The sequence below is a fragment of the Chinchilla lanigera genome, unplaced genomic scaffold, assembly GCF_000276665.1.
Source record: "Chinchilla lanigera isolate Chin_1 unplaced genomic scaffold, ChiLan1.0 scaffold00021, whole genome shotgun sequence".
In the NCBI taxonomy this organism is placed as follows: Eukaryota; Metazoa; Chordata; class Mammalia; order Rodentia; family Chinchillidae; genus Chinchilla; species Chinchilla lanigera.
In genome coordinates, this window is record NW_004955422.1 from 12433020 (window position 1) to 12458315 (window position 25296).

The following is a 25296-nucleotide window of genomic DNA, read 5'->3' on the forward strand; positions in this document are numbered from 1 at the left end:
TCAGCGTGGTGCTGAGCATGGAAGGCCCACCTGAGGATTGTTGCCAACAGCATAAAAGGAGAACTGGAGGGGAAGATGGTGAGCTGTTGATTCTCCTGGAGAAGCTTGTCACGCTGGCTTTCCTGACTCGGCCATTCTCACTGTTGGAGGAGCTCTGTCCTCACTGTTGCTGAGGGTGGCTGTGGTTCTCTTTTGGGGAGCTCTGGTTCTTACTTTGAGCGTCACTTCCTGGCTCCAGTGCAGATCCCTCAGCCTGCTGGCACAGATCCTTCATCCCGCTAGTGTAAACTTTCTAGCTTCCATTGCTGACCTTTCGGCCTTCCCAGTGCAGATCCTTGATACAGACTTCCATGAGACATTTTCGTGGGTTCTAACTGGACTCATGGAGAACATTGTCATGGGCTCCAGGTCTTCAGCTTGATTCATGCAGGACATTGTGGTGGGATCCAGGGTCTCAGCTGGATTCTTTGGGTCTCTAGTTTGTGGACAGATTTCCCACACTCTTTTGAATTTGACTCTTTGGTGTGAATATTATAAAATAATCCTATAAATTACATGTCCTCTTTTAAATCTTTTCCCTTGTAAACCCTGCCTACAACAAACACACACAAAACATCAAAGGGATAGTTTTGAAAATGAGGTGTTGAAAGATGTTTTGAAAACGTCTAACGTGCTAGGTGGCTGGGTGTGTAGCTCAGCGGTACAGCACCTGCCTATCACGGGCAAGGCCATGGGTTCCATCCTCAGCAGCACAAAAATATAAAATAAAATAAAATAAAATGCTGGATGTAGATATAATCTCTGAGACAATTGAAATAGCATACAGTCAAATATTTACCTTCCTCTCATATGGAAGTTATGTCAGTAGTCCAAATCGGTGGTGCTATTGCTCATTTAATTTTCTCAAGTCCTTTAGAAGAAAGTTATCGGTGCCATACAGGGTACCAGGTTTGCATTTGGCTTTAGTGTCTTTGCAGAAAGATATGCAGAAATCCAAGATCTGCAAATGCATATGAAAGGTTACTGAAGCTCTGTGGCTGGTCTCTCTAGAGCTCTGTGAATGTTTCTCCATTGTTGTCACTTAGGAGGAAGAATCCAAGACAGAGTGCAGGCTGGCACATGAACTGCGTGCATTCTTACAGTTGTGATATTTGTTGCTGATGAATTTCAAAAGCAAGCCCTGTTTCCAACTTTTTGCCTGTCAAGCTCTCCTCTGCGAAATTTATGACAAGTGGGAAGCCTCCTATGTGCCAGAAGTTATTGCAGAGTGAGAAGAAATACAGATTGATGAGGGGAACAGAAGCTGAAGTTACCCTGAAAGTATGTATTTGAACAACGAACTTAGATTAGCAGCAGGAATGTGTATCTCTTAGATACGATAGTTTGAATGTTTCAAAAAGAATGCATTGTATTCTCACATTTTATTTCCTTGTTTCTAAGGCAGTTATTTTGCTGAACTTGTAGTTTATTCAAAGATGGTGCTGAATTTCAGAATTAATCTGCCACCATTGCAAATGTGGACTATCTTTTCCCTTTAAAAAAGCTTTTAATTTTTTTTGAATTTTTATTAAAATGTACAAATAATGATAGTGTCAAAGGAATAAAAACATTTAAGTCACGTGGAGCATTAAAAGTTAATGGAAGGAGTTGGTAACAAGGGTGTCTTAGTTATTTTTCTCTTGTTGCTGAGACAAAGTACCCAACACCCAAGATCAAAGGGGAAAGGTTTATTTAGTTCAGTTTGTGGAGGTTTCAGTCCATACTCAGCTGGCTCCAAGGCAGGGTGGCACATGGCTGGTGGCACATGGCAGAGGGCAACAGTTCTTGGTGGCAGAAAAGCAACAAGAGCAAAAAGGGAGGAGTGACAGAGAAGACTATTTCTGTCCCTTATATTGTATGATGGCTACCCACCTTAGGGCAGATGTAGCTCCCACACCCATAATCTTAGCATTGGACCATGAATCAATCATGGACTCTAGAAGCCTGCACTGTCCATGACTGCATGAGGCTTTGGGGGGATATCTCGATACAAACCACAACAAAGACATATTGGGCTTTTCTTACTGGAAACATTTCAAAATAGTTTATGGGGGAAAAATTGTCATTCCATTTATTCTTATTCACTGTGCACATTGTAGTTTTAGTTTCTATCAAATGACTGAGTTAATTTTAAAAATTGCTTATATTGTGTGGCCTGAGGATGTGCCACACCTTACCTAGTATAGAAGCTCATGTGGAAGGTCATTTTGTCTACCTCTCTTTAGTTTGTTTTTTAGTTTATGAAAAGTTGAAAACACATTTTGATTCCACTAAACTAAAATGTAAGGCATGAGAGAGCCAAATCCAATCATCTGAGCTGCTTATTACAGAGACCTAGTTCCACGTGAAAGCCCTCAGAATGGTCAGAGTCTTCTTTCACAGAAATGCAGACAGTCCTTTATAGTTTCCAAGGGCTTTGCACCTGGTATCATGCGAGACTTGTAAAAACTCAGCTGAAGGAAAAAAATGTGTAAAATTAGGTAGGTGATCAGCCAAAGTCCCACACCAGGTCAGAGGCAGAAGGTGGCCCAGGGCTCAGTCTGCTGCTAGCTCCTGGTATGTTCTTTCCATGTCAGGGAGAGCCAGTGGTTGGGATCTGAGAGTCTGGTTCTCAGTCCTTCCACCCTGATAAAGCCCTGACTGGCAGACACATGCAGATAATTAATCATAAGAAGCAAATGACAGCCTTGCCCCAAATGGGATTAACTTGCTAACACAGCTTACAGAACTCAGGAAAATGCTTTATGTGCATTTACTCATCGATTTATTAAAGGATAGAGATGAACAGGCAAATGAGGAGATGCAGAGGGCAATGTCTGGAATGGTCCTGAGAGAGGAGCTCCTGCCCCTGTGGAGGTGAAGCCACACCATCCTCATGGCACATGATGGTGTTTTGTGTTTGCTCCTGGGGAAGCCCTCGGAACCCAGTCCTTTGGGTATTTATGGAAGCTTCATCTTGTACACGTGATTGATTACACCATTGGCCACTAGTGATCAGCTCAACTTTCAGTCTTTCTCCTCTTCCCAGAGGTTCGGGGATGAGAAAATCCCAACCCTTTAATCCTACCTTGGTCTTTCTGTGACCTTCAGTGGGCCACCAGTCAGCTCATTTCCTTACAGAATACTCTTCTGTATCTCTCCTGAGATTCCAAAGATTTTAGAAGCTGTTGCACAAAATGAGGATGAGCAAATATATCAGACTGTCCAAAGCGTATGATACTTTTTAAGACATGAAGGAATATTGCAATAGAATGCAAAATGAATATTACCATCCATGACTTTCCTATGGGATGTACTTTTCCCCCTAAAAGGCAGAAAGTGGCAAAATGGAGACAGGAATTCATATTTCTGATACCTCCTTAGGTGGCCATTAAGGTAATATCTGTGTGTGGCACTGTTATGGCTTGTGTCTAGATAACCCCCTAAAGCTTAAGGCATAAGTGGGGCTTTTTCAGAGGTGGCTGGATCTAAAGTATGTGATATGAGAATTGATTCATGGTGCAATGCTAGGATCAAGGGCACTGGGATTATGGGTGTGAGTGCTACTTGCACTAAGTAGCCTGGATAAAATAAAAGGGGCAGACAGACACTGTTAAGATCCCTCCCTTGCTTGCTATTGCTGTCTTCTGCCTGCAGTGAACTGTTTCTCCTCTGTGATGCTGTTCTGCCATGTGCCACCATGCCTTGGAGCCAGCCAACTCTGGACTAAAACCTTTACCAACTGTAAGCTAAGTAAACCTTTCTCCCCTTTACCTTTGGGTGTCACATATTTTGTCTCAGTACCAAGAAAAGTAATTAAGACAGGCACTAACATTTAGATAAAGACACAGCTGGGCAAAGGAAAAGCTGTCTATATTTTTGAGTCATATGAATTACTTCCGATGTCTGAATTTTCTTTGTTCTAACCTGATTTACCTTGTAAAATTGTAAAATAGTTGTAAAATTGTAAAATTGTTGCCTTGTAAAAATAGTTCCATTGCCTGAATTCTCACTGTGAGCATTATACTGCAACAGGTTGATGCTATTATATGCAATAGTACTCTTCAGTCCTCAAATAATTCAGAAAGCAGTGCTAGTTTAGGTATTTAAATATAGTTCTAAAGTGGTTAAAGTAACAAGTCACAGTGCACTGTTTCTTAAAATTGAGAGAATATGGTATATGTTCACTATAACAGGCTATAAATGATATGTTCAGAGGAACTACTGAATTCTTCATCTACTTTCAGATGGAGCGGAGGGTAAAACTGGTCTAACAAATATTCTAGGAAGCTGAATAAATGGCAAGAAGAGGAGAGAGTAATGTCACCAACCTAGAATGTGTAAAAGCGCTTGGCAAGTTCCATCTCTGCTTAAGTCCAAGATGTGCTGGCAGGTGAGCAGGATATTGTCTTAATCGCTCATTTATGTTGAATCAGGCTGTCTTTGGGAAGGGCAAATATCCTCCCTGCTCAATGATTTGGAAGCCTATGTTCAGAGAATTTTGCAAATGAGCACATGGCCTGCCAGCAATCTAGTCAAGATGATTTGTGCTAAGTAATGGAACACTTATCCCAGATAAAGTGCTAGCTAGCTTTGTACTGTAAGCAAAGTCCTAACCTCATTTTTACCTTCTCTGTTCCCATCTGCTTTATGGATGCACAAAACCCCATATCCTGGGCTTTTGGTAACAATGAAAGGAGGCTGCAACAATAAATGGAGATAATGCAGGTAAAGCACATGGCAGATGATAAGGTTCAGTAAGGGATAGGTAATGGTATAGTATGGTTGTGAAGTAGCCTCTAAAGGCCCATATGTCAAAGGTTTGTTCCCCAGCCCACGGAAGTAGTATGAGGTGGGACCCACGGAGAAGTTCAAGATCTTTTGGGCACATGCCCTTGAAGGGAGTGTAGGACCTTGCCCTCTCTCTCTTCCCCTGTAGTTCCTGGGTGTGAGGTGAATAGGAATCGTTCATTATAGGTTCCCACCATGACAGGCTACCTCTCCACAGGCCAAAAAGCAACCAGGCCAACTAACCATCAATGGAAACTTCTAAAATTATGAGCCAAAAACCCCTTTCCTCTTTTAAAGTTGATTAGCTTAGGCATTTTCTTACAGTGACAGAAAGTTAAATGACGTAGACAATATCATCCTGGCACTTGAGACCTAACTGATAGCACTGTGCCTTTTTGGCTTTTCTGTGGACTTGAAGTGATATTCAAGAAGGCCATTGGGTAGCACCCACAAAATTCAAGCAGCAAAATGGGAAGAAAAAAAAAGAGTTCTTTGTTTTTAAGTAGTTTTTTTTTTTTTAGCTAAATTTAATACAAGCTCAAATCAGTTTAAGACTTCATTGTATATTGTTAGCACTGTTAACAATGTAGTGTTCCTTCTCAGAATCCTTGACAAATCAGAAAGAGGTATTCATTTGGAATTCTATTTGGTCTTTTTATTCCATAAAGAATGTAATAGTGTGTGAATGTCCCAATTGAAAGTCTGACTACATCAGAAGACAGCATTATGCTCCCTTTGGATGCTTTGCAGATGTGATGAGCAACTTTCTGAGCTCCATGGCTGCTTTCCCAGGAAGAAGACATTAAGATTCATCTATCCTCTGCTCTTTGGCTATAGAAGGTTCGGACAATTAGAGAAGAATGTCATTCTCTCCCACCATGCAGTGCTGTGCAGTCAACCAAAGGTAGTCACTTCCTCTCACCGGAGAAACTGAACCAGCACTTCATAGAGCCCCTTTGAAGTTCATCCACCTGCCTAAGTCAACAGGCCGACCATTTCACTGACTTTCATCTCAGATCATTTACTTTGGTTAGGAAGGATACTATTAAGAAATAGTTTCATTTTTCTGCTAAAGCTGTCTTCTCTTCTTGAAGAAGACATATTGCCTTGATTCTTGGGTTTTTTTTTTGTTTGTTTGTTTGGTTGGTTTTTTTCTAGTACCGGGAATCAAACTCACGACCTCGCGCTTGCCAGGCAGGCACTGTGCCGCTGAGCTAAATCCACAGCCCCCAATTCTTGTTAATTAAGAGAATTTTTTTGGTAATATAGGTAAGGGGTCCCCAACCTCTTCCCCCAACCCTGCCCCCCAGGAGGTGAGTGGTAAGCAAGTAAGCAAAGCTTCATCTGTATTTAAAGCCACTCTCTGTCACTCACATTACCATCAGAGCTCTGCCTCCTGTCAATCAGTGCAAATATTGTCTTCCACAAAACCAGTCCCTTGTGCTAAAAAGGTTGATATAGGTATTGTCACTATCGTAATGTTATGCATGTGATGATCAACATTTTGAAAGTGTTTACACTGTTTAAAAAAATCACCATGAGAATGCAGACTAAGCCCACAGTCAGAGGTCCAGTGGACTGGGGTCACGAGAGCCGCTCGGAAGCTGTAAACCAGGAGGACCTTGCACAATACCTGCAGAGACTCCCTGGAAGCCATTCTTCCCCTGACAGTACAGGCTGTGGTGGAGCTCCAGAGAAGTCTGCAGCAGGATTCCTGTGCTGACAGTTGGAGAGAGGACACTAACTGGTTGTGGGGTCCCAATGCGATGGGAGGCTGGAGAGAAAACGCTACAAAAAATGGCTTTCGCCCCAGATGGCTCACTTGATTTTTGACAACCCTTAGGCTGTAACTACTTGTTAGATCCTTCTTGTGTATCTCTGTCTTCCTTAGAAACCACTTCTAAGATACCACCATGTATTACAGCAGGCATTGATATTTTCCTACTAATCTATCCATAACTCTGCAATGTTTGTATTGTTCCTATCCTATTTCATAAATGGATCCATGTTTATTATTATGTGTTTCCTACAACAACCATTGAGAATTATTGAGTGATTATTCAGTAGGTCACTCATGTATAGTTCTATTTATAATCTTTAGAAGCCACTTTGAAGATACCTAAGTATGGTACAACAACTATTGATAATCTCCTCCCTCTTTTGTCTGTAACTCACTAGCATTTGTCTATTTGTTTTCCTGAGAAACTATCTTATAGATAACAATATGTAAAACAATAACCATTGATAATTTCCTACCACTTTGTCTGTAATTTGGTAAGCCCCTCCTATTATTATGTTATCCTTCTTTTACTCTTTTTTTTTTTTGTGTGTGTGTGTGTGTGTGTCTTTTTTTCCGGTACCAGGAATCGAACTCACGACCTTGCGCTTGCCAGGCAAGCACTTTGCCGCTGAGCTAAATCCCCAGCCCCCTTCTTTTACTCTTTAAAATTTAAAAAAAAAAAAAAAAGAAGCTGTGGCAGGAGGATCACCATGAGTTTGAGGCCAGCCTGGGCCGTATAGTGAGTTCAAGGCCAGCCTGAACTACACAGCAAGATCCTGTCTCAAAAAACAAAAAAACAACAACAGAAGACCTTCTTTAAGGTTTTTATCGTTAGTGAATATTGGATTTTGTCAAGTGCGTTGTCTGCATCTGTTGAGATGATTGTGTGGTTTTTGTCTTTGCTTCAGTTTAGGTAGTAGTGTATTACATTTACTGATTTGTGTTTGTTGAACTAGCCCTGAATTCCTGGAATGAATCCTACTTGGTTGTGATGTATGATCTTTTTGACCATTTGCTGCATTCCCTTTGCCAGTGTCATGTTGAGTTTTGCATTTATGTTCATTAAAGAGATTGGCCTGTAAAAAAAAAAAAAAGAAAGAAATCACAGACAAAGAGAAGAAAAATAAATCTCCCCTTTGATAATGCTCATGTGTCATCTTAGAATTATTAGTTACCAATAAGTCACTTTCTAAAGAATCCTATTTTTTTAAAATTGTTATCATCTTGGCTCTTTGGGCACCAGCTGGCTTTGATACCAGCTGTCTGATGCTTGCACTGAGGTAAGCAAGTGTAACCAGGACAGCCTCATTCAGCACAGGTCTGAGACCCCTGCAGGACCCCTCATCCTTTCACTACAGAAATGATGAGACTTGCCTGCCCTCCAGAGCTGGAAAGGTTTTATTTCAAACTAGCCAGATTCACATCAGTTTCTCACCTGTGCATCCCTCTTGACAGGAGGTATTTCTGCACATCCTGGGACTCATTTAGTTCCTTTGTTATGTTGCTTTAGGGGGGAGCTCCCTGGCCTGCTTTTTCATGTGGAAATACACTTCTCACTCCATTCTCTAAAGAGACTACCGTGTCTGTGGATTGTTAAACATATTCTCCTGCTGGTGGAGGTTTACAACAGTTAGCCTCCTTTGTTGTCCATTTTCTGGGAGTCTGCTAAAGGGCTTGATCCCAGATGGGTAACTAGGGATTCACAGCTCATGGTTTGCACTGTCAGCTGAGAAGAGCTTCTTGGCCTCCCCAACCCAGGGTACAATTTGGAAAGTTCTGATAATTGCTCTGCAGCTGCTGATGATAAAATAGAGACCATTGTGCTGAGTGCTCTGTACTGAGTTATGAGATTCTTCTCACTTCTAGCTGGCACCTCCAGCTCCACCCAGGAGCCCTCCGGTGGATTTAGATTTTTTTAAAAAAATTTTTTTGAGACAGAGTTTCACCATGTAGTTTAGGCTGGCCCTGAACTTGCTATGTAGCCCGGATGGCCTTGAACTTGTGGTGATCCTCCTGCCTCAGCCTCTCAGTGTTGGGATTACAGGTGTGCACCACCACACCTGGCATCCTCTCTTCCATATGTCCCATGATGCTATAACCCCCTGGTCAGTCAGACATCCACTCTGCCATATAACACAATGGGTGTATATGCCCAGTGCCCTTCTGAGCGCTATTCTATTCCATTAGTTTGGGTTATTTTCTCTTCCTGTGTCGATACAATCTATGCCTATGATAATAGAATGTTGAATTAATTGCTATAAACTTTGACCCAGTAGCGCAATCCCCCACACCTTATTCTTTTTTCATCAAGAGTGTGTTGAGGGGCTGGGGATTTAGCTCAGCGGCAAAATCGCCTGCCTGGCAAGCGCAAGGTCGTGAGTTCGGTTCCCGGTACCGGAGAAAAACCAAAAAAAAAAAAAAAAAAAAAAAAAAAAAAAAGAGTGTGTTGACTATTTTTGACCTTTGTGCTTCAAAATTAGTATTCAATTAAGCTTGCCAAGTTTAACTGAAATATCTGTTGGGATTTGTGTTTTTAATTGCTGAATATTCAGATGCTTTGTGATCATTTATATCTCTATGGCACCAATTCTTCAAATCCATTTATTTGTAATAATAAAAAAAGTATTAGATCTACATTTGTTTTCATTAATGCCTTTCATGAAAGTTAGATATCTTCTGAAATAATTCTCACATGTATTTGTTAAATTTATTTTCAGGTGCTTTCTATTTTTATTGCTATAGTAAATGTTATCTTTTTACAGTTTCATTTTCTACTCATTTTTCCAGGGCTAGCTAGAGCCGGGGAGGTGTGGCTTGGTCAGCAATTGTTGCACCCCTTCCCCTCGTCTCCCTTTGCTTCCCCTGCCTGCCCCCCAAGGATTGGGACAGTTTGCTTCAATGTCCTCCCTGGCTACCAAGCTGCCACTCTTCACTCCAAGCTGAATGCAGCCAGACAGGCAGTGTGATGCCCCTCCCCCATGTCCCTACTTCAGCCACTAGTGTTGCCTTTTTAAAGAAGGGAGGGGCATCCTGGCCTGGCTAAGGTCAGAAAGGGAGAGATCTGGGTACCTTATTTACATACCCAACACTCATAGTAAGCCTTCTAGAAGATTCTCTGGTTTCAGCCCTGCCCTTCACTGACATAGGCTTGCAGATGCTGTATAAACAGCGTTCCCCCAGCCACCTCCACGGTGATTAGTCTAGAGGGCTCCCTCCTGTGTACTGACCCCCCTGACCTGCAACGCGGGCTCTGTTTATTATTTGGTAGTCCTGTAAATTTGTGTATGATTCATTTGTCAGGTATGTGAGCTCCAAAAGTCCTGTAAATTTACTTTGAATGTTTATCCTAAGTAGTGTGGACAGAGTGGTCTTTTCAAAAGAAAGTAGTAAACACTCGGAGCTGTTAGCACCAAAGAGCTCCGGAGACCAGCCGGTGAAGACCAGCCACAGATGCCAGCTCCTGGTAGAGTCCAGCTATGGTGTCCAACACAAACTGGTACCAAAAGGTGACAGCTGGCAGCAATAGTGACTTGCAGCTGGCTGTGTCAACCACTGGCATCCAGCATTATCTGGTGTCATCTGGTGACATCAAGGCTACCAACAGAACTGCATTTTACAGATTTATGATTTCCGTTTGAATCGAGCAAAAGAACTCTAGGCTGATTGGCAACACCAGCACTCTGGGAGGCTGGAGCAGGAGAATCACAAGTTCAAGTCAAACCTGGGCAACTTTGTGAGATCCTGTTTTAGTCAGGGTTTACAGGGGAATACATTTAATATAGGACAGAAAATTTATAGGATTCTTTTATAATATTCCCCCAAAGAGTCAAATGCAAAAGAGTGCGGGAGATCTGTCCATGTGCTAGAGACCCAAAGAATCCAGCTGAGGATTCTTGATCTCATGGGGCAATGTCCTGCAGAAGTCCAGCTGAAGACCTAGAGCCCGTGGCAATATCCTCTGTGAGTCCAGCTGGAGGCCTAGAGCCCATGACAATGTCTCATGCAAGTCTGTATCAAGGATCTGCATTGGGAAGGCCCAAAGGTAAGTGGTGGAAGTTCGAAAGTCTGCACCAGTGGGATGAAGGACCTGTGCCAGCAGGCTGAGGGATCTGCACTGGTGCCAGGAACTGATACTCAGGGTCAGAACCAGAGCTCCCCTGAAAAGAACCACAGCCATCCTCAGTGATAGCAAGGACCCAAGCTCCTCTGACAATGAGAACAGCTGAGCTCATATCAGAAAAATCAGTGTGACATGCTTCCCCAGGAGAATCAACAGCGCAGCATCTTTCCCTTCAGTTCACCTTTTGTACTGTTGGCCACAGTCCTCAGATAGGCCTTCCATACCAAGCACCACACTGATTCAGTTCAGCTGGGTGTTACAAGTTGACCATTAGTTAATCTACCACAAACCCTGTCACAAAAAAACAGGCCTAGAGATGTAGCTCAGTGTGAAGGCTATAGATTCAATTCCTGTACCAGAAAGAGAGAGGAGGGGGGAGGGAGGAAGACAGAGAAAGAGAGAAAGAAAGAGAGAGAGAAAGAAGGATAAAAAGAAAGAAAGAAAGGGCCACATATTATAACTGTCTCTTTACTTGTATAGCAAATTTTAGGTAGGACCTTTATACTATTTTCCATTTTCATTTATAGCTCAACTTGATAGATACACATGTTTTCTGATCAATCAGACTAGAAGTGTCTTCTGAGCAAGGTCTCATCCTCTACTTTCTTTGCTTCCTATATAACTCTTATGCTATTAAATACTTGCCCTGGAAATGATATTTCATTAGAACCCTGGGGGTCATAAAGTTGAATGAACAAGAGCCATAAAGTTGAAGTACTTTAAGAAACCAGTTTGGAGGTCCTAAATAAGACCTGCCGGAATAGAATAGAGTTTGTAATCACAGTCTTCTTTCACTGAAGGGAATTTTCATAATCAATCCCTCTGTGGGGAACCAGACTTCTTCAGAACACAGGGGCACCTAAGGCATCCTGAGGATGTGACCCTACTTGTCTAGCACAGGTGCACAGTGGGATACAGTTATGTAACCACGACTTAACACAGGTAAACATGCATGTAAGAATGTAAATATGAGATAACAACCCGTATAAGAATTATACAATAAAGAGGCAGGTGGCTCTTGGGCCCTCTTGCACTCTCTGCTCTGCTCCATGCTGCCTGCTATTGTTGATGTCTTGCACACATGTGTTCTTTAACCTTGGGACCTCACCCATGAAAATCTCCCTGCCTGAGAGGGCCAACACCCTCCCACCATAGAGGAAGAAAATGCATGCAGAGCCAGGCATAGTGGTGCATACCTGTAATCCCAGTATTTGGGAGGTTGAGGCAGGAGGAGCTCCACAAGTTTGAAGACAGCTTGGGCTACACAGTGAGCTCAAGGCCAGTCTGAAATACACAGTGAGACCCTGTCTCAATAGAAAACAAACAACAAAAAAAAAGAAACTGATGTTGAGGAACTGACTTTCCTGAGGTCATGAGTCATAAAACACCCAAGTAGGATGAGAGTCTAAATTTCACAGTTTCCTAACAGGGAGAACCTGCTGCTGATCTTATTTAAACAAACACACACACAGCCAGCAGACTTGTTGATGGTGAACCTTTCAACAAGTTTGACCATGAATAATCTCTCAGTGTAGCCAATGCACTCTACGATGGATGCTGGCCTTGAAAACCACCAATAAATTCAGCAAACAGCAGCCCTCCTGAGCCATGGCAGCCTAGTACTTCAAAAACTTAAATACCTCCTTCCAAATCATAAAATTACCAGTTATCATCATAACAAAGCTATATAGATATATAGGAGGAAATAAATGAATCATCTCTCTTCGCTCTTAGTTTCTCACCTTATCTAAAGCACCTTCCACTCTTATCCCCTGGTAACTTATCAGCTGCCTTTTTATGTCTTCTGCACCTTTACCTATGCTTTTACACACATATATAAACACAAGCACACACATGCACACAGTGATAACATTGTTTCTTCTCTTCCCAAATAAAATCATAGTGAATTTAGAAGTTTGCTGTTTGTAACACTCACACCAATAAAAGCAATTAAAATATATACCTTTCTTGGGAAAATGATGTATATATGCCATTCTTCTTACTACATGATTATTATTTAAAATACTATAACTTAGGCTTGGAACATTCAACAGATAAATTGCTAAATGTTTAAAATTAATTAAAATACTTCCATTTGGTGTTATGGGCTGTCTATTCCTCAGCCACCTTTAGAGCTATTCAATACATCCTTGCCATAGCATATAAAGTAGGTTCTGAATACATCTTTGCAGAAGGACACCATCAGCTAATTTCAGGTAAGAACTAAAATGGCACATTTAATTTCTAGCAAGTTATTTTCTGTTATAATTACTAACAAAGCAGGCTACTAAAAATAGATTACCTGACTCAAAAAGAGCTCAGCTCTAAAATATAACACATTAAAACTGATAAAGCTGAATAATTAATAGTCCCATGGATGTCTGATCATAGTCATATGAAAAAGCACATTGAAAACAATCCCCTACAGTGACCACCACACCTAGAGTTTACTCATTCTTTACCAGCATTTCCCTTGGCAAAATCCTCCCATGCCATGCTCAATTTGGTTGTTACAGTCTACGCAAAACTTTCCTTTGCTGATCCGCCCACCACTAAATTAATCACTTCCACCTTTGTGCTTTTGTGATGCTCTACCAGCAATGATATTATCCCAGTTTATCCCAATTAATTCCACTGTGTCAGTCAAGTCTAAGTTTCTCTTGTCTGCTGAACTGTCAGCAAGGCATGGGGTGGCTCTGCATGCTCTGTGTTCCTTTGAGCTCTCGTGAATTCACACATCCATAAATATTCCTGTGCATGCGCACACACGTGCAGACACACACCATGTGAGATTTTTTAATGCTTTTTTTGTGGGGTTGGGAGTTGAACCCAGACCTCACACATGCTAGGCAAGGGCTCTATCAGGATTTTGAACCTGTCAGTTCCACCATTTCAACCCCTACTTTCTTCCATTCTCCTTTCACCTTTATGTGTATCTTGCTTCCCCCACGTGTATTTATTATTTTCTAACTTGAGTGGGATGCTTTATATGCTTTATTTTCCTTTTATTTGTTTATTTATTTATTTATTTTTGTTTTGTGTTTTTCCAGTACCAGGGATTGAACTCATGACCTTGTGCTTGCCGGGCAGGCACTGTGCCACTGAGCTAAATCCCCAGCCCCTTTTGTTTTATTTGATATAGAAAATATTTAAAGTTTATATTTGGTTTAGGTACAGTTTTGGCAGAAAAATAAAAATTATTATATGCTACTCTGATTATCATATGTCAAATAATTGTATAATACCAGTCTTAATTTCTTCTTTGGCCAAAGAATTAAGAGTATGTTTTTATTTGTTTTTTGAGGTCAAGTGGTTGGGTTTTTTGAATTACATATTTATTATTTATTTCTGATGCTATTGTATTTGGGTCAGACAATGTGATCTGTAATACTGGAACTGAGGTTTGGTCTGCAGCTATCTGAGAGCCATTTAAAAGTATGTGACGGGGCTGGGGATTTAGCTCAGCGGCAAAAGCGCCTGCCTGGCAAGCGCAAGGTCGTGAGTTCAGTTCCCGGTACCGGAGAAAAACCAAAAAAATAAAAATAAAAATAAAATAAAAGTATGTGACAAACTAACAGCTTTACAACTTTCAGCTCTGTAATTCTAAATCTAAAGTGGATGCAATGAGCATAACTGAAATAATTCAGAAAAATTGATGCATATGAATTTTTATCATGGAGTTGTTAATTATAATAAAAGTTGGAAATTTTATAAATATTTCAATAGGAGATTGATTAAGCAAAATAAGATGCATTCATAGTAAGGAATACTTCAGGAATCATTCATGATAAGTATGTGAACTATTTCCTAAGACGGAAATAATTTGCTAAGAAGAAAAAGTTATGTAATAATATAAGTATAACCCTTTTTAAAAAGATTTATACATTTCTTATATGTCTGTCTTTATATGACAAAATACACAACTATGATATAATGTGATTTAGGGAAAATTATTTACTTTTTCATATATTCCCGTGAATTACTTGTATAATTAAAATAAATGTTTGTTGAATACATGGAAGTGTCCAGAAAGTGTAAAGTGCCAAGTTAAAAAGGTTTGAGAATATTCTATGATTAGCAAAACACTGTAGCTGAATTCTTTTTAAAACAAGAAACAAAATGAAAGCATTGTATAGGAAGATTTATAAGGTATATATGTATATATTTTTAAAAAGAGTAGAGTAGAAGCCTCTGAGTAAAAGAGATGAATTAAAAAGCTATTCAGATAGCCTGAATGAAAGGAAATGAAAAATAGGGAGGAGGGATAACTTAAGGTATAACACAAGGGACATCCTGATCTCATCATAAGATATACAAGCTCTGAATTAACCACTGATGATATTTACTTTGTCATGAGCTTGTTGGAAACACTGAATAATTAGGGGGACTGGGTACCACGGGAACCACCCAGTAAAAAGTCAGTGTCTGTGTTCATCAGGGTGTCCTTGACCTGAGTTCTGAGAACCCTCCCTCCGTTCACTGACACCAAGCAACGTGCAGAGGAGGGTAGTGTTGTTCTTTTCATTCATTAGCTCATCTCTTGGCTTGGGCCTACCTTTAGATCATCCCTCAGTGACCAGAAGCCTAGGAGGCTGAAAACTGCATTTCCCCCAATGCTTTTGCCAGCTAAGTTTCTGTTCTTGCAAACAGAGTTACTGGTATGAGATTGAAAGGCAGGAGCAGGGTGGTGGAGAGTGCAGAGTGGGCATCTTCTTGCCATTTTCTAGGTTTTTAGGTTCTCCCCAGAGGTCATTAGGTGCTCTGAATCCCCATCCCGAATCACCAACTGTGAGGCTGCCCTACGCTAAAGGTCCAACTACCACCAGGAGGCACCCCCTCCAAGTGGATGTGTCACAGGTCCTCTATCAGGTTAATAACTTTTAATTACTGTGGGCTGATGAGGCCCACAATCTCCCAAATGAGTGGACAGGTGAAGGCTTAAATAAATGAGACAAATGACAGATTTCAGGGCTCCAGGAGGGTCCAACTCTCTTACAATATTTAAGATTCTGTGGGTTACGACTCTCTGAGATAAGACCCAGACTTTCCTGGGCTGCCCATATTTATTAGGTTTTCAAATAAAGGAGAGGGATACTGAAGAAAATACAGGAATCTGAGCAGGACTCAGGAATCCATTTTTGGAATTCTCCAAGTAATACTTATGTTAATTTAGGAGAACTAAGTTAATTCCAGGAAGGCCTTCACTGCAGGAGTGAGATGTCTGCAGCTAGTCTCCTTTTAGTCAATTGGGGTTGGAGCCAAAAGTCCTCAGTTGTGGCTTTGTCTTGTCCTTTGAGGCCTCAATGACTTCATCCACCATTATAGGCCTCAGCAGGGACCAGTGACTCACAAGTAAACATGGAAAGCCAATTGGTTCATATAAGTCCTGCTCGGAGCTGCTTCATCGTGGTCTCCGTTAGTCCTCCGTACCCTGTGCTTGATAACTGTGTCCGCATCTGTATGACTTCATCAGTGTGTCCCAAATACTCTGTATGCAGCTCTTTCTCTGAATGAATTATAAAATATTTTCAGTTAGAGCTATTTTTCTACTGAAATGGTTAAAGCTTATGTTACTTAAGTGTAACAGAGCAGAAAAGAATAACTCCACAAATAAAAGTCATGATCTATCCCACATGGTCTTTCTTGCAGGTTTGGCTAAGACTAAAATGGGAGAACTGAAAATGAGTAGTCTTGCTTTTTTCATATTCCCAGAAAGGGTAAGATTATTCTTCATTTGGTCAAAGTCCCAAGTCATGGACAAGTAACTACCATTAATTAGGGATAGTATGTTCTGAAAAATCAACCAATCAGTGAAGGTCTCCCTGCAATAACCATACTTCTAAAAGTTAGCCAATCATAGAAAGCCCCAAGTTTCTGAAATACAGCCAATGAGCACCCAGCATATCAACACATAATGCTTTTATTGAATGTGTTCTCGCACTCATGAGTGATCAGTGGACAAAAGAATAAAACGAGTTGGCTGTGACCACTATGTAAACCATTACAATATAGATCAAGTGCAATCTGCAAGTGTAAGGGATTTTATGAGCAAATCCTACAAAAGTGGAAACATTTAAGAGTGCCAAGCCATCAGGGAAGTATAACTAAAGAAAGAAGTAGATAATTTATGTGCTTATTCTTCATTCTATCTTAGTTTCCTCACCTTATCTAACGCACCCTCTGCTCTATCCCCTGGTAACTTTTCAGCTATTTATTCAGATACTTTTTAGTGTAGGTATAGCCTGCATGATATTTTTATTTTATTTTAATGTAGATATGCATAAGCAATTAGAAATAATTCAAATTTAATGATTTCCTTCTTGTTGTTCTTTTGTTCTAGTTTAATGTAGTTTTATTGGTGCTGGTGATGGTAAGGTGTGTGTGCGTGTGTGTGTGTGTGTGCGTGTGTTTACACATTTACACACTGAGTCTCGCAACCCAGCCACTTCAAGGTCTGAGCATCTGCTGTGGATTATTTGCTCTGAGATACAAGCATCAGCTGTGACATCTGTGACATATCCTTTCTCAGTGACCTCAACACCAGAGTACAGGGGACTGCTCCTTAGACATTAGAACAGTAGGCCCTTAGGGGACCTGTTGGAACACAAGCTGCTAGTGGCCCTGCTTTGCAGCTCTGAGGTTCTATAACCCTTCAGGTTCTCTTTTCCCTTCAGTGTCCAGAACCTAGGGTGGTAGTCATTTCTGGAGTACCACTCACAATCCAAGTCACAACCTTGGACACCATAATCCCAAATGATGAAATCCTGAAGGATCAAAATTCCTAAAATCTAAAAGCCTCCAAATCACAATCTTAATGATTAAAATTCTGAATGCAAAATCTTGAAAGCAAAAATCCCCAAAGCCATACTTTCTGTTGAAATAAAAGGCTGTGCTGGGCGTGGTGGTGCATGCCTATAATCCCAGCACTTAGGAGGCTGAGGCTAGAAGATCATTGCAGGTTCCGGGCCAGCCTGGGCTACAAAGTGAGCTCAAGGCCAGCCTGAACTGCATAGTGAGACCCTGCCTCAAAAAAAGAGACAAAGAGAAAAAAAAAAAGGCTAGGGGCTGGGGATGTTGCTCTATGGTAGAGTATTTGCCTAGCATACTTGAGGCCCTGGGTTTGATTGCCAGCATTGCAGATAGATAGGTAGGTAGATAGATAGAAACAGACAGACACAGATAGGTAAGGCTATAAAATGGGGAGAAAGCTGAACTCTGAGGAACAGATTAGTATGTTTTTGGTTGTATGCAGAATAGTTGCATTGTATTAGATGGAGCAAATATCTGAAAATCTGGTAAAGTGTTATTTTGGGTGTTTCTGTGAAGCTCTTTCCAGAGGAGTTTGGTGTTTGTCTAAGTGGACTAGTTAAGGAATGTCCATCATGTAGAATATGATGTGAACACATTCTCTGAAAAGAGTCAGGCCCTAAAAGAAAAAAAAAAAAGCAGCTATTCATCACGATGCACAATTTCAAAATACAGTTAATGACCATGAAAGTCAGCTCGCTCCAAGGACCACCTCTGGGCAACTGCTGATGATCTATCCCCCTAATATACTTTTTCTTCTTTTGATACCTGGAATCAAATTTAGGACTTTGTACTTTCATATGTCAAATTGTCTGGGGTTTCCTCTTTTTTCATTTCTTTTCCCACTATTTTAAATTACCAGCATTAATTTTTATAATTTGCTATGTTATATATTTTATCTTCACATATTTACACTAGTAGAGGTATAAATTATGTAAAGACTTTTAGAGAATTCTAATTCTTTCCATCAATTTTTTACAAATTAAAGTCCACAAAAGTACGGTATCCCAATGTTGGCTTTGTGACATTTGTACACATGTGTGAAAACATGGAAACTTCCTTAATAAATGAAGAGATGTCCTTTTTGCACACCTGCATTTGTGAAAGATAAAGACTTTTTCAGCTCTTAGTGGGTAACTGCATGGGCAGGGGTCAATCTCCTCAGAAATTTAGGTTATCTCTCATGGTATTTGCAAGACTGTAGTTATAAATTGGGCCACACAATTACCAGCCATAGTGATGTGCAGTTTTACATTTTGCTTTTTAACTTATTCGTGAATATGGTTCATCAGCTCATAACTCTTATACCCGTGAGGCTGGGGCTTATATGTTGGAGAGCTTATGTTTGCAAGAACACATCTATTATTGCCAACTTTATTGTGAAAAGTGATCTATGAAGTGTTCTGTCATGTTTTTATGTCTATAAATGCTTGATTTCTAATTTCTTAAAACTTCTTTCTAGAGTTCTATTTCCAGGATTATCTTTGGGGTTTTTTGTTTGTTTGTTTGTTTTGTTTTGTTTTGTTTTGGTACTGGGAATCGAACTCATGACCTCAGGCTTGCCAGAAAGCTCCTATGCCACTGAGCTATATCCCCAGCCCCTATCTTTTGGGATCTCAGACTTCTGGGATTTTGATCTTCTGGGATTCCAACATTCAAGATTATGACCTAAACCCTGTTTCTGGCAGTCTGTCTGTTTGCTCAGGCTGCTGTAACATAATACCATATATTGAGTGGCTTATAAACAGCAAAAATTTATTTCTCATAGTTCTGAAAGCAGGGAAGTCCAAGGTCAGGGCCTGCTTTCCGGTTCACAGATGGCTGTGTCCTCACATGGCAGACGGTACAAGGCAGCTCTGTGGGGTCCCATTCATAACCTAATCACTTGTCAAAGTCCTCATCCCCTAATGCTGTCACCTCAGTGGTTAAGATTTCAACAAATGACTTTTACAGTAACACAAACATTCAGACCACAGCATAATTCTTTACTTTTTCGATCTATCCAGCTGTGTCTAACAGTTCCTTGTATTAAATCTCTCCTGAAACATTGTCCTGGTTTCCGTTTCTCCAAAGTATTCTGACATACTCCTCGATTGTGTGTTACTCAAAAAGCAGAGTATAGGAGAGAATGTCCCCTTCCTCCTGACAGTGTGTATGTGCCTGGGCCTGAGCTTCTGGGTGTCTTGTTGCATGGCCAAAGCAGAGGGCAGGACAGTGCTGTGTGATTTACAAAGAGCTGACGACAGCTGAACCTGGAGGACTTCTAAAGATCATCAGGCCACCTATGCGCAAGCTGCCAGAGATGGCCAAACTTTTTCAGTAACAGTGGGTTCTATGGGTATTGAATGAGTTTCTGGTTGTGTATCCCTGGCCCTTTGGGTGGTTCTATTACCATGCTGGTTTAGAGCACAGATTCAACGGGCTGTTGTAGATAGACACGATGCCCATGTGTGCTTGATCAATTTTTTCAGCCAACTGTTTTCCTCTAGCTTCTTTTCAAAATCAGGGGCCCCGTAGAGCTATGCCTTTATTAATTCAGTCTTTGGAAAGCTCCATGGCCTGAGCAAATAGCTGGGCCTTTAGTGAAGTTTCTATGTGTGATGACCAAGGAAATGTGCTGCTGCACTTTTCTGCTGCAGGTAGCACAGTCGAATTGCTGCCCATCATGTTTCTGTGTCAAAGCTACACTTTTCCTGGGCTCCTTCCAGCCAAAGACAGAGTATGCCAGGGTACTAGTGCAGGCCGACCCTGGAGTCTCGGTTCTCCAGTGGGCAGCTGTGGCTTGAGGACTCGCCCTCTTTCTAACTGAGACATTCCAACAGCTGCAGTCTGGTCTCACACTCATACTGCCAAATCCTCTTTCCTTTGTCTTCTCTTTTCCCAAGTATCCGGCCTCTGCCATGGTCCAAGGGCTCTCCTTACCTATTCCTGGTCCCTGCCTTTTATCCTTCACAATCTTCCCCACCTCTATACCAGTGTATCCCTCACAAGCCTAATCCCATCTTGACATTTATTTCTTGGAGGATCCTAACTGACATGTTATGTGAAGCTTTTGCTTCCATCAATATTCAAGTAGTTAAGTATGTTCTGCAGCCCAAAATAGCATCTGAAGTTTCGCTGATTATTCAGCATGTCAGGTGTTATAGGTCTCAGCAATTTATGGTAATGGCATTCTGTGGAATTTGCCAATCTCAGAAGCAAATTATTTCATCAGTGAACCATGCTTTCTTGTCAGATACAAGTCTTACCAAAAGGGCCCAGTGACCCAACTGTTTTGGTTTCATACCAAATAGATCTCTCCATGTTTAATGAGTGGGCCTCCTCTTGTTCCTAAAGTTGGCTAAAGTATCAGGGACCAAGCATGAGCCCTGGATGGAGGTGCCACTTCCACATGGCTGTAGAACTCTCTAGGCATTTCCTATCAGATAAAGCCTAATGCAAGGTGAGAATGTCAGGGGGAAGAGTGATCATTCTTCACTTTTGGTGACATTCTCTTTTTCCAGAGAGGGCTAGTTTCAGGCTTGGTAACAGAAAGAAATCTTCTATAGGCTTGGCTGATAAGATAGTGGAGTTTATTTTTCAAAGGTTCCTGTACACTCTGAGCTTGGTCACTGATAGGCACTGATTCCATGGGTGCACAGAAGACAGGAGGCTCCAGGACAGTTTACTTTTCTGGTGACTGGATTGCTTCCCAGGTGTCTGCCATGTGTCTCTTCTTTGAATACAACTGTTTATGTCATTGTATTTATCACTTTTCCATTGTTGAGACAAAACACCTGATACTGTACACACAACTGAAAGGAGAAAAGACTTATTTTGGCTTGCAGTTTCAGAGGTTTCAGCCCATGGTTGGCTGGCTCCAAGGCAGAAACAGGACATGCAGAGGGAAGCTCTTTAACTCATGACAGCCAGGAAGCAGACAGAGAGGGAAAGAACCAGAGAAAAAGGGACCAGGGACTAGGTGTAGTCCCCAAGGCCACACCCCCATGACCCATCCAGACACACCCAGAAGTGTGCTTTACTAATCTCCTAGCTGTCTCTCAAGCCAATCAAGGTGACAATCAAGATTAATCATACTACTCATATTTGAAGCCTGTAGTAAAATTCCCAGGCATTTAGAGTGTTTCCAAAATAGGTGAATCAGAAATAGGACTTCTATCTCTATAGCTAGAACTTTGTAATAGAGAGTAGAATATCTCTTTGAAGAAGTTCACACAAGTGACAGAATTCTTTCTTCTGCCTCAGAAACCCATCCATCTTTGGTCAGCTTTTCTCAGATGCCATGCTGTGTGATGCATGCAATACATCTGTTGACGGCGTCATCAATCAAGGACAATGTCTGGCCCAAGTCAGCAGTTCTCACAGTATTAGTGTTTGTCACTCATTGATAATGTGCTTGGGGAGTTTCTTATAGTACTGCTTGCTTTGGTAGATGAAGGCAAATGATGTCCCAAGTGCTCCATTTTGAAGAACTCTTTGAAATGTGCAGAAGGATAAGCTTTCAGAGGAACTTAATAAACAGAACTCATTCAGCAAGGAGATTACTATAAAAGTCTGAACCAAACCAGGAGTGGTGGTACATGTCTATAACTCCAGCACTTGGAAGCTTGGGGCAGGAGGATTGCTGTGAGTTTGAGGCCAGCCTGGGCTACATAGATTTCGAGACCAGTCTGAACTACATAGCAAGATTGTCTCAAAAACAAAACAAAACAGCCTGACCCAGACAAAGGAAACACTAAGGGGTGGTGAAGTGCCCAGGAGTTAGCACCTGAGGGGACCTGGTACCATTACTGAAAGAGCAAGGGAGGGAACAAGGTTATCAGAGAGAGAGGAGCTGCAGATAGGACAGAGGGCAGTGAGAGGAGCTCTCTCCACAGAGGAACGCAGTCACAACCAAAGCCCCCAAAGATGGACAGTAAACGCTCTCAGATTTCTCTTTCTCTCCCTTTCCCCAATCTCCAACCAATGAGTTCCTTTGGCTGGCTGAGTCCAACAAGAAGTGAAATAACAAAGGAGCCCTGGTGAAGGGGTTTATAATGATCAGCCTTCTGGGGCATACAGCAGGGTAGAGAAGGTCAGGGGCTGATTTCTCTTTTTTCCTGGAGAACATTAAAAAAAAAGTAAAGCGCAAGGTCATCCAAGCCTGCATACCAAATGTCATTGATGGTACAATTATAGTTCAGCCACTCTCATGATATCAGACACAAAATCAACAGAGGCTGCTTACCCATTTAAATCTCAATGGTCACAGTAAGATTCCAGATGTTCACGGCTTCCCTTGTCCTATAGGACTACAGACAGTCCTTGTTTAATGACCAAGTGAGTCGTGTACCTGTGACCAGGTCATTGGATGAATTGGTCACTAAATGAGGAATTGCATATGGTACGTGCATTACAATGTTCAGAACAGAGAAATAAGAACAGGAAACTCCAACCTGACGACTTTGCTTTTATTTGCTTATCTCTTACATGCAGTACGGTACTGTGTAATAGAATATAAGATGGCACTGTACAATACAATCAAAAAATTATAGTACTATATAAACAAGGTATACTATATAAAAAAAGACATTGAAGCTTTATAAACAAGCTGGAACTGTATAATAACAATAACAAAAATAAAAGGACAGGTGGTAAGTCTGAGTGACAAGTTGTAAGTCTGAACAGTCATGAAATAGATGGTTAAACGAGGAACATCTGTACTGAACTGGTAGCTTGTGGAGGTGCTCAGCACCCTGACCAATACATGCAGGAGAATAGTGCATTTTCTCCTGGCCTGGTAGAAGATGTCGTTTCAATGACGCGATCTCAGTAGGTTTTGGCCATGCCCTCAGTCCACCATATCAGAAGCCACCAACGAGGAATACTTCAAATATATCCAGCCAGCAGGTGCCCTTATCACTCACCCTTCATGGGCTGCAAGAAAACAAGAGGCATGGTGCAGATAAAAACAAAAAAACCCACATTCGTTTGGTAAATCCAGGAATGTTTCAAGCTCTGCGTAAGAGAAGAACAAGTCACCAAGTCCCAGAACCCAGCTGGAGTAGTGGCTAGAACCGTACCTATAAATCTCGTGTCCTTTCTATGCATCTCATTTAGCCTTGGGACTGGCTGTGGATTTTCTCTGTGGGAACAGCTAAATCCTTTGCGGATTCTTGCATTGTCCTGTCCACCCGGCTGCCTTTCTGAGCAGCAGTGCCAGCCCCTAATCTTCACTCATCTCTGTAATTTTATCCTCCCTGCTTTCAGCCCTAAGGCAAGATCCTTGATTTTCCTGAGCGCAGCAGAGGTGGGTCTTCTACAAATCATCACCAGCCTTTTGGCCTATGGCTTTGGTGGTGGGGGCCACACTTGCTTGGGAGAGTTAGTGTACAACTGTAGTCCTCCTTTCCCCTCATCTCCTGGGCTGCCAGATGCACAGGCTGCCACCCTACCACTAGGATGGCCACCAAACACTTAGCACTCAGACAGTGTAGAGCGTAGAACATTACCATCGTGTAGTGGCAGTTCAAGGTCAAGGGCATACACTTCCAATGCAACATGGTATACACACACATTCGGGTCTGGAGGGTTATAAGCAGATAAAGAGGAGCGTGAATACAGCCCTCTTCCCCATTCCAGCTCCCAGATTTTTTGTTCCACCAACAGGTGCCCCTTGTCTGGGCAGAGTAAGATAGGACACATCCTAGTAAGGGCTCAGGACAGCGGCTCCCTAATCTTTGGTGTTTCCTATGGGGAGAAAGGCATATGTAGGCCATCCTCAGGAGTCTCTATAGTTTGGCATCTGGGACCTGCCTGCCCTGCATCCAAGCTAAATCATATCTGGTAAGGCAGCCCGTTCCTCAGCCAGGAAAATGAGAGAGAAAAATAAATATCCAGGGTCGTTTGGATTTGTCTGTCCCCAGTTGAACTGCCAGGGAGTGTGCCTGTCTCCTAAAGAGCCACGCAGCACTGTGTACCTCCCTGTCCCTCACTGACCTGAGAGCCAGGTGCTTCCACGTGATAAGATATGAGTTGATGCCTGAAGGATTTATCTGAATGGCCTGGGGAAACCTCAAAGCCAGTGAAGACATGATACTACCAAGAAGCAGGGTGTTGTCTGCCATTCATCATAGACAAGGTAACATTAAGGTCCTAAAAGGATCATTCATGTATATTTATTCCTCAAACACTGTCTATTCAGCTCCTGTGAAAAGGAGAAACTTAAAAATAATTCCAGGTCAGGCATGGTCTTGCACGCCAGTAATTTCAGCATTCTGTGAGGTTGAGGCAGGAGGACTGTACATTTGAGCCCAACCTAGGAGACTTAGGGACTTAGTGAGCCCCAGTCTCAAATTAAAAAAAAAAAAATTAAAGAGCTGGGGAAGTAACTCAGTGTGAAAGCCCTGGGTTCAATCCCCAGCATTAAATTAATTAATTAATTCCATATGTGAACTCTTCTTTCAAAAGCTTGTGCTTTCTGACCTGCCATATGAATTACAGTGACAAGCAATTACTATTTTAGTGACATTCTTCTGTATCCCTTAGATATCAGCTTCCTAAACAATTAGCAAACTTGAAGGGCGAGCTTTTCCACCCAGGTCCACAGGCTCTGGAGCCCTGAGTCTCCCCCTTAGCCTCGAAGTGATGGCAAACCTCTTTAGAGCTCTCAATGAAACAAACAGCCCACTGTAGCATGTTTGCCATAAGTTCACCACCACTGGCAGAAGAACCAAATAACCAAATCCTGGGCCTCTCTTCCACCTGTTTGTTTAGCCATTACTATAGGGGAGGCTAGAAA

The 25296-nt window shown here is 41.7% G+C and overlaps 1 long non-coding RNA gene across 2 annotated transcripts; it reads left to right on the forward strand.

Annotated features, from left to right (window-relative positions):
* The first annotated feature begins 1103 nt into the window (after nucleotides 1–1103).
* Nucleotides 1104–5980, forward strand: LOC106148455. Of its 2 annotated transcripts, none has more exons than XR_001233905.1 (3): nucleotides 1104–1320; nucleotides 4266–4411; nucleotides 5478–5980. It is a non-coding gene; the product is annotated as an uncharacterized LOC106148455 (long non-coding RNA). The 2 variants fall into 2 exon arrangements; XR_001233906.1 differs by having other exon boundaries at nucleotides 5560–5980.
* Nucleotides 5981–25296: the final 19316 nt, after the last annotated feature.